Source organism: Herpailurus yagouaroundi, unplaced genomic scaffold (assembly GCF_014898765.1).
Source record: "Herpailurus yagouaroundi ecotype Mexico unplaced genomic scaffold, PumYag 77, whole genome shotgun sequence".
Taxonomy (NCBI): domain Eukaryota; kingdom Metazoa; phylum Chordata; class Mammalia; order Carnivora; family Felidae; genus Herpailurus; species Herpailurus yagouaroundi.
The window spans coordinates 88,435,472-88,446,659 of NW_024412388.1; the positions used below are offsets into that span (position 1 = coordinate 88,435,472).

Genomic DNA, 11,188 nt, shown 5'->3' on the forward strand with positions numbered 1-11,188 from the left:
GTGCTATGTTTTAATAACATTACTATTACAAACAGGAGAAATATAATTCTGAAAGTTTTTTTAAGTCATGAGTGGACATATGGATTTTATTTCTATATGGAGTGATGTTAATAAAAATATTTTAGAATGTAAGAATACATACACAAAGTGAAATAATGTCCCATCTCTGAGTTAAATATGATGAATTATCTTTCAACAATTAGTCATTTTTCTCCCAGGGATGTCTGCAAAAATTATATTACTTTTGGGATCTCAACAGATTTGCTTTCAACAAAATATGCTTATAGCTTCTCCAGAAGTATTAGAACAAAACATATTTAAATGATTGTTACAGAATTGCCCTTGGTTACATCTTTTATCTAGGATATCTGATTTTATTCTGTAGGCCTGCGGCTGAACTGTAAATTGTTTTTGTTCTCCTATGAGAGTATCTCACCAGTCTGTCAACGATTCAGTTCTGCATGCAGATTAAGAGGGAAATAGGATATAATCAAATGCCCTTAGGGGAAAATTATAGGTATACTGTAGGTCCGTAGTTGTTCAATATTCTATAGATACAGCACATGAAAATACATTATCCCGGTCCTTTAGGTATGAACAACATTCCATGGGTGAGGGAATACACATGAAAATGAGAAATATTCTCATTAATGGTATAACCACTAAATTTTAAAGTGGTTACAATACACAACAGTATTTGACTAGATGTTGACATGTGTTAGCAGAACTACTTATTATGAAATACAGAGAATCAGAATGTAAGGGCTTCTAAAAGCAGTTTTAATATCATGATTTTGGTTCCTTCCCTCTGCAGTGTGTTTAGGTCAACAGGAGATACTCATATGTCACTGGAGAGAGGGGAAGTAGTGTTAGAGTACCCTCTTTGTGTTCTATAAGAATGTTATATCTCTTAGTGAGGACACATTAATTCGCTGTTTACAAAATTATAATCACTCCCCATCATGATCAGCTTCATCATCATTAGAGCACATATATTCCATGTTGCTGTTCTGGGCATTGTACAAATTAGGTTAAAAGTCAACTTGTAAGTTTTTTTGTAAATGTACATTTTACATCATCTGTTGGTTGATCGATATCCAGTGGCTACTTATCTATCTACATATCCATCTATCTATATTTTTTATGTTTTATTTAAGCAATCGATGCCCAGGTATTTTAAGATCACAAGAGTTATATTAATCTAAAGGGACTCACACATAAGAGAATTTTAATTGAGTGCTCTGAAGAAAACTGGATGAAATATTACTGTGTAAGTAATAAGATTTGCAAACTCATTTTTATGATACTCTGTGTTCAGTTTACATTATGGACTACTAAGGAAATTAGAGCTACATTGAACAATAAGGAAGCTACTAACTAGTACATGTGGCTATTGAGCACTTGAAATCGGCCAATTTGATTTATAACATGCTACAAGTGTAAAATGTACACTGGATTTTATAGACTTGGTATGAAAAACAGAATATAACATAGGCCATTACTCATTTTTTATATAGATTACATACTGAAATGATAATATGGATATTATGGATAAATGGTTAAAAGGTAATTACTGAAAGCAATTTTGTTTTTTTCTTTTTACTTATTTTGGCTACTGGAAAATTTAAAAGTCTGCATGTAGTTCACATTACATGTATTGAACAGCACTGGGTTAGAATGTTTGACATTCATGTAGCTAGGGTCAAGTAAATTTCAAAGAAAAATGGGGGAGATTTAGTAAAAGATATATTAAATTAATTCTGTAATCTTCTAAATGGCATCTGCTGTGTGAAAACTACCTTAAGACTGGATTTAAGGAAGCTGTTCAGATACTGTTATTTGTGATCAAATAAAAGTGTCAGGCACATTTCTCCTGTGTACTGGAGAAATGTGCCCATCACTTCTGAAGTTCAAATAAAGCCACATTCCCAGGCTGTGGAATTCTCCCTTATGCTGAAATATGCTTATGTTTACTGGAGTCCAAAACTTATTTGGAAAACTAAGCTTCAAAGATAAATAAGCACTCTATATGGCCACATGATCTTGATAAATTGATTGTAGAATTCATTAATATTCTACCTTTAAAGGATGCCAGGAAATAAGATAACAATGAGGAACAGATGAACAGCGAGCTCTGTTATCTTTACTTTTCACACATTCCTTATTTCCAGACTGTTTTCCCGTATCTGTTTATATATGTGGTTGTAATGAGAATTTATGACATATGAAGCTTTCTGTTTCTAATTTTCAAGCTATATATATATATATATATATACACCATATATTTTCATATCCAGACTTAAGACATATATTACTATTGCTTTCTTGGTTACTTGCGGCAGAATGGTATTAGTCATAGTAATTCATTGTGATGATTCTAGATTATATTTTTTTATATTCTTTGTTGTACTTTGTTTTCTCATCTAAAAATAAAAACTAAATAACAAAAAATTCTACATAATACAGAATTCTAAAAATATTTCTTAAAACATTTATTGTACTTTATCTGATTGAATAGAACACCGTATCCAATCTAACATGATATGTGTAAATACTTATTAAAGATTGCAAACTGGGAAAATATTCATTACTTTTCAGTTACTAAGGGTATGATTGTTATTAGCAGAATGACTGTCTACAAGTTTTAAATTAAGAGGTTTAAAAAACAATTATTTGGCCTAAATAGAACTTAACCAAATAACCAGTTTTAACTACTGGGGCATATCATATGCCAGTCTTAAATCAAATAATCTCTGTTTTGTCCCAGCCAAATAAATGAAAAAAGAAATAGCATAGGACATTTCAAGGGAAAGAAATTGTAGTGACCTTCCCTAGGGCAGATCCTAGATGAAAATTGCAAAGTTAGTAAAGGTGTTTTGTTTAAACCTTTTTTGATTCCTTATGGTAAATCTCCAGCTGAGGGAGTGATTCCCAGCTCTGTCTGCACATTACAACCTACTGGGAAAGACTTGAACACATAAGGCTGTTTGACCCAACTTACACAGGATCAGTCAGTACCTGGTCCAGAAGAAGGGCACACCTCTGTATTGTTTAAAAGCTCCCCAGGTAGTTCTAGTGCGGACCTGTTAGAGAACCTCTAATCAAAAGGCAACCAGAAACCCCGTATTCCTTCTCAGTTTTCCACCGTGCTGTTACTGAAGCCTGAATCCTAAACATTTCAAATGAAGCTAATACTCTGCACCTTGCCCTGCTGATTTCTTACTGCTAAATGTCACTACTAATTTGTTTTATATTTTCAAAGCCTCATTAGGTTAGTGGCCTGCTAATTACATATCCCAATTCATAATAAAACACTAATGGGTGAAAATGATTTAATGTGTGCTGCCTTTCTAATTAATGAATTTGCCTTTTAACCTAGTATTTAACACATCCTAAGGCATGAATGGATAAATAAAGTATGAATTTTAGTCATTCTCACATACCTATGTGGAAAGACTTTAACTCTGGTGGGACACTCACCTTTCCTTAAAAATTTCTACATAAGGATGATTTTAAAGGGAGCTCACTATCATGCCTCCTTTATTGTCACAAAACCACAGAGAAAGGACAGAGATTGCAGGATGAATATAGAGTAAGAATATGTAAGGAAAATATCATAAGAGGTAACTAAGTTGAAGATTCAGGTAATATAATATGGGAATCTGTGCTTGTCACTATGAGTATTTTCAAACCATGTTACCTGCTTTATTTGAAACCATTTTGATTTCTTGTTTCATGAAAAGCACTGTGATGGAGAAAATTAGATAAAATGCAGTCTTTTTCCTTAAAGAGTATAGATTCTTTGTAGGAAAACATGAAAATTTTAAATAACTATATAAATTTATAAGACAGCAGTGCTAGAAAAGTCAAAATGTACCACACAATCAAAGGTCATACAAATATTAGTCAATTGATTAGGTGGATAAAATTATTTAATCATGAAAAGGATTGTCTCTGAATTTGGACAATAGCATAGAAAGTGTCACCTTCATTAAAAATAGAAAAATTCATACAGATAAATGAAATTTATCCTTTTTATAGGATTTTCTCATAGTTATTATATCATTAAAGTAGAATTGTATGATGCTACTTGCATAGTCATTAGAAAGACTTCACTGTAAAATTTAATGCATTTTAAAATTTCACTACTCCATGTTAGGAAGAATGATTGGATATTTCAGGGGGAATCAATGATGGTTCATGTAATGACAGAGGTTTTTGCTCACTGCTAAGAATGATTGAAAAAAGAAATATGGATATAATTAATTTGTTGGTATGTCTCCACCAGTGCTAAGGAAGGAGGTTGGCCATTAATTGTAGTCCCTGGTTTCAAATTCTGGTCAATCATTTATTTTCTGTTGACCTTGAGTAAGACACTATTCTATGCCTCAAGTTGTTTGGCCATAAAATGAGGATTGTGTTTATCTTTACCTTACTGGTTTGTATTTAAGAGAGAGGAGTTTAAATGAGTTTATGAAAGTAAAATCTTTAAAAAGCACATGGGACACAGTAAGCAATATATAGATATTGGAATTACTAAATAAATATGCAAAGCTACATATGTTGCTATTTTATCTACAGTTAAAACTATACACATGTAGTTATGGTTTCAAATGACAATCTCTCACTCAAAATAATTTACAAGGTTTTACTGTTCAGAGTGTCCCATGCCTTTTTTCCCTGCCCTGTGATAAGACATTGTAATATTTTGTAAATTCACTTTGAGTCATTGTGCTTTGTCCCATTGTATTGATCTGATATTTTCTGTTGATTTGTATCATAATGTCTCTGTCTCTCCGGATGACCTGTCAATCTTTGAAAGTCTTGTTACTATAATTTATTTCATGTCTAATCCATGAAATTAAGTGTTTATTGCCTATATTTTTATATCTACTCTATATTAACCTTCAGAATATCCAGTTGGATGAGTATATTCTCCTTTTGTAGATGGGGAAGCTTGGCCTTAAATGTTAAGTAATTGATTGCAAATTACTCATTAAATGTCTGAGTCAGGATTCAAATTCAGACAGATCTGTCTAATCCCAAAGTTTATATCCTATTGGTCTGACCTCCCCAGGTTTCCTCTTGGTGCTCTAATTATCAACCATACTTCTCAGTTTGCTTTCTTTCTCATTCATATGTCTGACCCCTACCTTTCACATTTAATTGCAAGTATGAATTGATGTAAAAGTTTTAGCTAGACAAATATACAGGTTAAATGCAATTATCTTATTATTTATCTGTAACATGATATAGATCATGGAGCTATAGTTTCTGCCTAGCAATTTAGTCAACAAGAATTTTCATAGAGAACTGGGACATTTTCTTAGTAAATAATTTTGATTAATAAATGTTTAGAGCAAGAAAAGAATACCTGTTCTATTGAAAATAATATGAGTGTATGAGGACTTATTTTCAAATTATTATCATTTTCCATCTGCTTTTTAAAAATTATTTAAATTTTAGTTAGTATACAGTGCAATATTGGTTTCAGAAGTAGAATTCAGTGATTCATCACTTACATACAACACCCAGAGCTCATCATAACAAGTCCCCTCCTTAATACCCACCTCCCACACACCTCCCTCCATCAACCCTCAGTTTTTTCTCTATTATTAAGAGTCTCCTGTGGTTTCTTTCCCTTTCTTCTGATTTCCTCCTCCTTCCCCTATGTTCATCTGATTTCTTTCTTAAGTTCCACATATGAGTGAAATCATATGATATTTTTCTTTCTCTGATTGACTTATTTCCCTTAGCATAATACATTCTATCTCCATCCATGCCATTGCAAACGGCAAGTTTTCATTCTTTTTAAGGGCTGATTAACATTACATTGTATATATATGCCATATCTTCTTATCCATTCATCAGTTGATGCACATTTGGACTCTCTCCAGTTTGGCTATTGTTGATAATGCTTCTATAAACATTGGGGGGTGTATGTACCTCTTCTAATCTGTATTTCAGTATCCTTTGGGTAAATACTTAATAGTAAAATTGCTAGATCATAGGGTAGTGCTATTTTTAGTTTTTTTGAGGAGCCTCCATACTCTTCTCCAGTGTGATTGTACCAGTTTGCATCCCTACAAACAACATATCTGATAAAGGGTTAGTATCCAAAATCCATAAAGGACTTTTCAAACTCAATACCCAAAAATCAAACAACCCAGTTAATACATGGGCAGACGACAAGAATAGACACTTTTCCAAAGACATCCAGATGGCTAACAGATACATGAAAAGATGCTCAACTTCACTCATCATCAGGGAACTACAAATCAAAACTACAAAGAATACAAGATGCCCCCAATGCCATATAAGTCAGTAAAAATATTAAGCTAGACATTTTTAGTTAATTGAAAAAGGCTGAGTAGGGTTAGTGTGAAAGAAATTCCCCAAGAGTCACAGACATAGGATAGTTATGTCTTTGCAGAGTGTTTTCTCTAGGAACCCCACCAGATGCTTGGGGAATATCAGGGAGAAATCTGAAACAAACCAACAAAACCAAAAAAACAACTTCCTTCATGGTTCTTGCTGGGGTTGCAGAATGATAGCCACTGCCAAAACTCTACCCAGACCCTCTCTATCTCTATCTCCATTGAAATAAAAGGTTTTTCTGCAGAGGATTTTGTGATTAGGAAGACAACCAAATTCGTAGACCAGGTGCAGAGTGGAAATTCATTGCAACTGAAGGTGGGAACTGGTGGCTGTCATTCCCATCTGAGATGCATCCCAAAATTTTTAATCTTCAGGAGTTAGGGCCTCAAAATTGTAAACTAAGGGCACTAGTGGAGAAGCACTGCAGTTAATGAGGGAAACAAGGAATTTTTAAAAAATGTTTCTACTTTGAGAAGGAGATAGAGAATGTGCTAGCCCTAGCTTTGCATCTGGAGAAGAGATCGGATACTTAAAAAGGGCACATGCCTGAGATCAAGGTTCATAGTGTCTGCTTAAGACTAAGGCTTATCAGAGCATCAAACACCCCTACCAACTCCCTATCAACAAGCTGACGTTCATCCAGTACAACTAACAGTGGGGGACACCTGTGAGAACTGCAAGACACAGGCTTTCTCTAGGGGGAAGTGCAAAGGAAAATTCAAAACTAAGTGGAGAGACAAACAAAAGATATCACTAGTGGAATCTAGACTCCGATGCACTGAGGATAACCAAAACAACAACAAACCCAGCCCTACATCACAACCAAGTGAGGTTCATCCCAGGAATGCAAGGCTTGTTCAATATTGAAAAAAAAAAATGTTTTTTTTTTTTTTACCATGTTAACAGAGTAACCAAATAAGAAAAAAAAATTATTGTAGCAACAGATGAAGAAAAAAGCATTTGGAAAACTCAGACATCTGTTCCTGATAAAGCTCTCAACAAACTAGAAGCAGGGTACTTCCTTAATCTCATAAGGAACATCAACAAATCCTCCAGCTAATATCATATGTAATAGTGAGAGACGACTTTCTGCCTCAGATCAAGAATAAGGCAAGGGTATCTCCTCCCCCTACTCATATTCAATGTTATGTTGGTTTGCTAATGAGATAGATTTTCAGTAAGGCAAAAGGAAAAAGGAAAATAAAGAGCATATAAATTAGAAAAAGAGAAGAAGTAAAACTACATCTATTTGCAGAAGATATGATAGGCAAAAGATATGATTGTCTATACAGATAATCACAAAGAATCTAAAAAAGGGCTCCTAAACTTTAAATATGTGCAATTCATTTTATGTCAATATTTTTTAAATGGCTTTAAAAATTGCAAGCCAACAAAGCATATTAATTTGCCATATGATAATGACTCCTTAAATATTAAAATATGCTTCCTAAAGTCCCAGCCAGTTCCTACTGTAGTCACCTGCCTCCTCTTTCCTTTCAACATGACAGATGGCTCTATGTCCTTCACCAAGGACTTCCTAGAGGGTGGAGTGGCTGCAGTAGACCTCCAAGACATAGTAGAGCCCATCCATTGGGTCAAGCTGCTGCTGCAAGTGCACAGTGCCCACAGGCAAATCACTGCAGATAAGCAGTACTAGGGCATTATAAACTGCGTGGTTCATATCCCCATGGAGCAGGGAGTCCTGTGCTTCCAGCGTGGTAACCTGCCCAATGGCATCAAATACTTCCCCACCCAGGCTCTCAACTTTGCCTTCAAAGATACATACAAATAGAGCTTCCCAGGGGCGCCTGGGTGGCGCAGTCGGTTAAGCGTCCGACTTCAGCCAGGTCACGATCTCGCGGTCCGTGAGTTCAAGCCCCGCGTCGGGCTCTGGGCTGATGGCTCAGAGCCTGGAGCCTGTTTCCGATTCTGTGTCTCCCTCTCTCTCTGCCCCTCCCCCGTTCATGCTCTGTCTCTCTCTGTCCCAAAAATAAATAAACATTGAAAAAAAAAAAAACAGAGCTTCCTGGGTGGTGTGGACAAGAGAACCCAGTTTTGGCACTACTTTGCAAGGAATCTGGCATCAAGTGGTGCTGCTGCAGACCCATCCTTGTGTTTTGTGTATCCTCTTGATTTTGTCTATACCCATCTAACAGTTGATGTGGGCAAAACTGGAGCTGAAAAGAAATCCTGAGGCCTCAGTGACTGCCAGGTTAAGGACTACAAATCTGGTGGGATGAGGGGCCCGTACTAGATTTTAATGTATCTGTGCAGGGTATTACCTACCAAGCTGCCTACTTCAGTGTCTAGGACACTGCAAAGGGAACACTTCCAAATCCCAAGGATATTCACAACTTCATCAGCTGGATGATAATACAATCCATCACAATGGATGCCGGGTTGATTTCTTGTCCATCTGACACTGTTCACTGCCATATGATGGTGCAGTCAGGGCACAAAGGAGGTGACATCGTGTACACAGGCAGGCTTGACTGCTGGTGGGATATTTCTTGCAGTGAAGGAGCTGAAGCTTTTTTTGAGGGTGTATGGTCCAGTGTCCTCAGAGGCATGGGTGGTGCTTTGGTGCCTAACTTGTATGATGAAATCAAGTTCACGGAAGTTAATTCCGAGTTTCTCCCCCTGTGAACAGGCATGTTGTATTATGTAACATACCTAGAGCATTCTTGACAGACTATTGGCTATCTGTCAGTGGCAACTACTTACTGGTTGAAAATGAGGAGCAATAATATTCATCTGACCGGTTTTCTCTTAAAGCTATTTCTATGATGATGACTCTCAATTATATTTTTTATTTCAGTCACTCCTGATAAGTAAATTTGAAGAAATAAAAAATATCTGAAATTTTAAAATACCTCTTAAAAACAACTGCTTTTACTTTTTTCATAAAAAATATTGATCCATTTTTTTTTTCAAACAAGGGACAGATTCCAAAATTCTTTGTAACTAATTCATTAAAATGGTATGATTAGGTCCCAGGAATATACTTATCTTATTTTCTTTTGAAAGGGCCTGGTATTTAACTAAGACACTATCACCCTATGAAGGCAAACATTTAAAATGGAAAGTTCTCTGGGGCGCCTGGGTGGCGCAGTCGGTTAAGCGTCCGACTTCAGCCAGGTCACGATCTCGCGGTCCGTGAGTTCGAGCCCAGCGTCAGGCTCTGGGCTGATGGCTCGGAGCCTGGAGCCTGTTTCCAATTCTGTGTCTCCCTCTCTCTCTGCCCCTCCCCTGTTCATGCTCTGTCTCTCTCTGTCCCAAAAATAAATAAAAAACGTTGAAAAAAAAATAAAATGGAAAGTTCTCAACTATATTTCAATTCTTTTTTACACAATTTTATTTCAGTATAATCTTTTTTTAAAGAATGGCCCTAAATTTCCTTATTAACTTTCTCAGAATGTCCCTGATTTCAGTAATCTCGTATTTATTTGTGTACAGATTTTTCTTTGGCTTTATCTTACTGTTAATCTTAACTATTACGTTACTTGCATACCACCTGTTATAATTGTTTCACTATGATTTAGTCCCTTTTCCATTTAGCACTGGGAGTAACTTTGTGTTTAGTGCTCTAACCTTTTAGTGAAACCTTCTACCATAATTCACCTACGGGTATGAAGTAGCTAAGAAATCAGCTTTATATTTAAATACCCAAATTACTTAAAAGAACATCAATAGGGTTGCTCTAGATCATGTGTCCCATATAGACATTGCCCATTTTCCTAACCAATAATATTAGTTTGTAAAGGTCTGCGTTTCTTGAGAGAAATTGTTACTAAGTAATGCTTACATCTTCTTAAAACTATTTCATTACTACTACTTCAAATGTTTTCACTCAATAGCTCTCCTAGGGCTCTCTGAACTTTCTGTGGAATATAGAATCATTTAATTTTTTTTAAAAAGTAGCTGAATAGGGGCACCTGGGTGGCTCAGTCAGTTAAGCATCTGACTTTGGCTCAAGTCATGATCCCATGGTCAGTGAGTTCCAGCTCTGCATCGGGCTCTTGTGCTGACAGCTCAGAGCCTGGAGGCTGCTTTGGATTCTGTGTGTCCCTCTCTCTCTGCCCCTCCCCCCACCTCTCTCTCTCTCTTTCTCTCTCTCTCTCTCTCTCAAAGATTAATAAACATTAAACAGATGTTTTTAAGTAGCTGAATATATGAGCAAATATCAGTATATTACAAGTAAAAGTGAGATGAAGGATGCATCTCTTCCTAATTGTATTGACAGGTGCAAGAATTCAAGTGTTTTCCACAGATCGTCTAAACTTAATTCTGTAGAGAAATTGACCATCTATTGTTTGTTACATGAACACTTCCTTTTGGGTCATTGAAATTATTAGAATACTATTTCCTGGAGTGTCTGGGACCACTTTCTCACTTTGACTGTAACCTATGTAGAGGAGTGAGTACAATTGGTTATGTGTACATAATAATTTTATAGACTCCATGCAACCTGACTTGAGATAAACTTTTGGGTTTAGAGGAACAAATTATTCATCATGTCTACTAAATTTTTACCTTATTTTTTGAGCTGTAGATATAGCTCATTCATATTCATATTCCCCCTCAGTACGTAAGACATTGTCTTTCATAGTAAGTGAACCCTGAATAAAAATTGTCAGGACCGGTCTTTCCTCCCACAGTTAGAGAAGTCTACTAACTTTGTTTTTGAAGTACATTTGTCACCTAAGACCAGTGATTCAATAGCTGCTTCTCTCATCAAGAAAAATATCAGCAATTGTGAAACCATTTCCTCAGCCCACAGTAATGAGATAGTAAGTACATTTTACTAAAA

General features: G+C 35.7%; 1 pseudogene; it reads left to right on the plus strand.

Annotated features, from left to right (window-relative positions):
- Nucleotides 1–7,879: 7,879 nt before the first annotated feature.
- On the plus strand, nt 7,880–9,024 carry LOC121017869 (ADP/ATP translocase 2-like; annotated as a pseudogene).
- Nucleotides 9,025–11,188: the final 2,164 nt, after the last annotated feature.